This window comes from Anabrus simplex, chromosome 5, assembly GCF_040414725.1.
Source record: "Anabrus simplex isolate iqAnaSimp1 chromosome 5, ASM4041472v1, whole genome shotgun sequence".
In the NCBI taxonomy this organism is placed as follows: domain Eukaryota; kingdom Metazoa; phylum Arthropoda; class Insecta; order Orthoptera; family Tettigoniidae; genus Anabrus; species Anabrus simplex.
The window spans coordinates 124127070-124131339 of record NC_090269.1 but is presented as its reverse complement, the minus strand read 5'-3'; the positions used below and the strand labels follow the sequence as shown (position 1 = coordinate 124131339).

General features: G+C 41.9%; 1 pseudogene; it reads right to left on the bottom strand.

The window, feature by feature from the left end:
* Positions 1 to 2605: 2605 nt before the first annotated feature.
* On the bottom strand, positions 2606 to 2724 carry LOC136875190 (5S ribosomal RNA; annotated as a pseudogene).
* Between the last annotated feature and the right edge of the window lie 1546 nt (positions 2725 to 4270).

The window sequence follows — 4270 nt, the reverse complement described above, 5'->3', positions numbered from 1 at the left end:
GCCTGTTGTGAAAGTGGGAAACCACGGAATACCATCTTCAGGGCTGCTGATGTTGGAATTAGAAATCACCATCTCTCAAATGCATCCACACAGCCACTCGACCCGGATCGCACAGTCAGCTCGCTCGGTAATAAGTAATCTAAATAATATTTCATCTCAAAATGAATCTCATAAGGAGATAATCCACCTACGTTGGTATGCTCGTTTTCATAAAATAGGTATAATATGAATAAATATAATGAAAATTACAGTAACAGAGGGGTGAGTGGCTCAGACGGTAAAAGTCCTGCCCTTCTATGCTCAAGATGGTAGTTTCGATACCAGTTCAATCCGGTGGAATTTGAAGGTGTTTGATCGTCCGCTTCGTGTCGATTTCACCTACACGTAAAGGAACTCACCTGGGACAAGAGTTAGTGGGATGTAAAGCCAATAAAATTAACAAGAATGTCATTGATTTTACGTCCCGTTAACTACTTATACAGTTTTTGGAGACGGCGAGGTACCGGAACTACGCCCCGCAGGAATTCTTTTAAGTGCCAGTAAATCCACTGACACCGAGGCTTACGTATTTGAGCACCTCCAAATACCACTGGACTGTTTATTATTACTATGACTATGTACCAGCTCTGGCGTAGGTGTCTTCGGTATTTTCTGGAAGGGATGAGTTAGTCAGGCCGGGAACCCCCTAGTCGGCCCGATGACGTAGCCGACGCTCCTTGTAGTGTTTTCGTCCGGTTTCTCCCCAGACCTTCTCCAGGACGAAACGGGAAAGTTCCGTCACTAGCCGACCTCGAAGACTATAGTACCCCATCATCACGAGGTATAAAAGAAGGCTAGCCGTAAATAGTCAGCGAACAGTTGGAGCTGGAAAGTAGTAGTGCTGGTTGCCGTCATTGTTGGTGTGGTGGGTGTCCAACCGGATTCAGTGTCGGAGTATAGTCGTGTTTGAGTGATGTTGCAGTACTGAGTAGATTACTATATGTGTACTGCCTCGGAGTACTAAGTGGATGACTCTGTGTGTACTGCCTTGGAGTACTGAGTAGACTGCTGTATATGAACCCACGCGGAGTCAGTGTGTGATACAGTTGGTGTGAGTAGAGTTGGAACAGTGTTAATTGGCGTTGTTGTGAGGAGTACTGTAGTGCTACTTAGCGCTGTTGAGCTGTTCCTGTTATGTGACCACTGTTTTGTTGTTAGTGTTAAGTAGTTCACTGAGTGGAGCGGTTACGTTTTCTGTGAGTTGAGTGAGTCGACTGTGTTGATTGTGTGAGTTACCGGACTCACCTGGCATCGGGCAAAGGAACAGTCATCGTGCGTCGTAACTGTTAACAGAATTTGTGTTCGTATCTGTCTGCATGCAACTGCTTGTGAAGCAGGCGAGCTATTCATCAGGATTATCGCCGTCTCAGGTAATAGCAGTGATTGGGACTATCTACAGTATCAATCAATCACTGCTAATCTGTATTTAGGGCAGTCGCCAGTTGGCTGATTCACTATCTAATGTTTTCCTAACCTTTTCTTGAGCAGCTCGTCTTTTTTCTCCCAAGTCTTCCCAGCCCAAACTTAGCAAAATTTTTGTAACGCTACTCTTTTGTTGGAAATCACCCATAAAAAATATCGAGCTGCTTTTCTTTGGATATTTTCCAGTTCTTAAATCAAGTAATCCTGGTGAGGGTATGAAAGAGGCTTTTTAAATAGACAGCAATTAGTGGAGTGTGGTCATTCATGTTTAAATATAATTGTATGTGTGTTAAAACAGACCGTGCTTTATTCGTAACATTATTATCAATTTGACTTGTAGAATTGCATCTCGATGATGATGTTGATGATTACGTTCGTAACGATGCAGATGTTTTTTTCAAACGAACCCTCTAATTTACGGTATGTATCTCTCTATTCATGGGGGTAAACAAGCTGACAATCTCAATTAAAGAGAAAAATACGTATAGAAATAAAGTATCCCACATGAAGCATCTGTTAAGAAATGTGAGTTCTGCTAGATATGATATATAGCTCCCTTTTAAAATGTTCCCTTTGCTCCCTCTTCCACTATGATGACATATCTAAGATATGGGGTGATTTATTATCATTAAGATGGAAATTTCGAACATGCAGGAATCATCGCGGAAGGAGAAAGGAACGCTAATTGAAAAACTCCACTGAAGGTTAAGAACGTTAATCAAAAGTGATATATAGCATGGCTGTTGAAGAGCATTTCATATGATCCAGATAGTCTGCTGACTGGACTATCCTAATGGCAGGGAGGAAGGTTATCATTTCGCAAGGACATCAATAACACGGACCAGAAATGAATTTTTAGACTTTGTTCTCTCTTTTTTCCTCTCCTTTTTAAAGCAGACAGTCTGAAATTAACCCGAGCACTCCACGTAGGAATCATATTCCATAGTAAAAATACTCATGAGGGCCCGTTTTTCAAGAAAATAACCGAAGCAAATCACAAGACACTACAAGACTATTGAACCATAGCTGCCTTGCTTGATGCAGTACTAGTTGTCATGTGCCCTCGTAGAGATCCAACCACTATTTTAATGCTATTTGTTCGGGGTGTCGACATGTACAGATATTTTGCCCCTAAATGGAATTGATCCAATGGCACATAGTGTTCCCAAGCGGTCACCTATCCAAGTACTGAAAACGCCCAATGTTGCTTAACTGCGGTGATTGGAGGAGAACCGGTGTATTCAACATGGTACGGCCTTTGGCGATCCAACCACTAATAATGTATGTTTACTTAACCGGAGTCACCATATCTAGTGGTCAAATAGATCAAGAGTATGAGTTACCCCATCTCCAGATCCTCAAACTAGTATACAAGTCGTAGCAAGACCAGGGATCAAATACATTACCTCTGAAACGGAAAAATGAAGGCTAAAACAAAAGAAAACACAGTGTGGAAGAGAAAAAGCATTAGTTTCCACTTTGTTCTGTTTCCACAAAACTACTATCTCACTTCCTTGATATGAATCCAGATCCTCTTCCTCTTGTAAATTATTAGATTCCTCCACCCCTCATCCGGCTGACACAGGATTGTATTTCTTTCGCTTCCTCTTTTACGTCACACCGACACAGACTGGTCTCACGACGAATATGGGATAGGAAGGAATTAGGACTTGGAAAAATTTTGCCGTTACCTCAATTAAGGTTTTTCATTATATAAATTGGGCAATCATGGAAAACCATTCTTAAGGCTGCCGACAGTGGTGTTCGAACTTGCTATATTTTTCAAGATTCAAGATTCAAGATACCCGTCTCCCCTAATCTCGAAAATCATAGATTAGGGAGAGGGTATTATTTATTGTAATCGTTTCATAATTTCATAATTTGTGATACATGCCGTATACAAAATTAGAGGAGTAAACTTGCTATATGACGAATGAAAGCCAAAAGCTACGTGACTCAAACTGCGCAGCCAACTCGCTCAGTTAAAGGACTTTTATGAGAAGTCAGGCAAAAGTGAGAGTAGGCAAAACACTATCAGGTTCATTCGAAATAAATACAGGCGTGAGGCAAGGTTGCATTCGATCACCGTTGCTTCTAAAGTCATACTCCGAATTCGCAGTGAGACACATATATCGGATAACTAGAATATAGCTGTTTCCAAGTCTGGGATATGTTAACGACTCCCATTGTATACATCCAGCACTAGCGGCGAGGGAGTGAGGGAGTGAAGTCGCCCCCCACACAACCATAACCTCACTTTGTGGAGTAAACATTACATTTTTATACCATTTTACCCGGCTGAAAGTAGGAATTATTAAAACAAGAAATTTGTTGAAGTCCTGTTCTTATCAGCTAATTGTTTTCTTTAATCATTAACAAAAATATTACCGGTAGCGGAAATACGCAAAAAATATCGTTCGGCGCGGCTCATCGATTTGTACAGTGCCACAGCAAGTAGTGGGCACTTTGCATGTGCTGTGATGAGGGGTAGCAGGGGTATATTTTTTGCAAAGGTCAAGGACACTGAGGTATGATCACCCGCTTGCCGCAAGTATTCATCAGCCTGGCAGTTTCTCTAGTGTCTGTTAGTTTCTTAGTGTGCAGTCAAATACTAAATTATTTTTAATTGTATAATCGTCCGACTCATTGGCTGATTGGTCAGCATACTGGCCTTCGGTTCAGAAGGTCCCGGGTTCGATTTCCTGCCTGGTTGGGGATTTTAACCTTCATTGGTTAATTCCAGTGGGCCGGGGACTGGGTGTTTGTGCTATCCTCAACATCCCTGCAACTCACACACCCCACACAACAC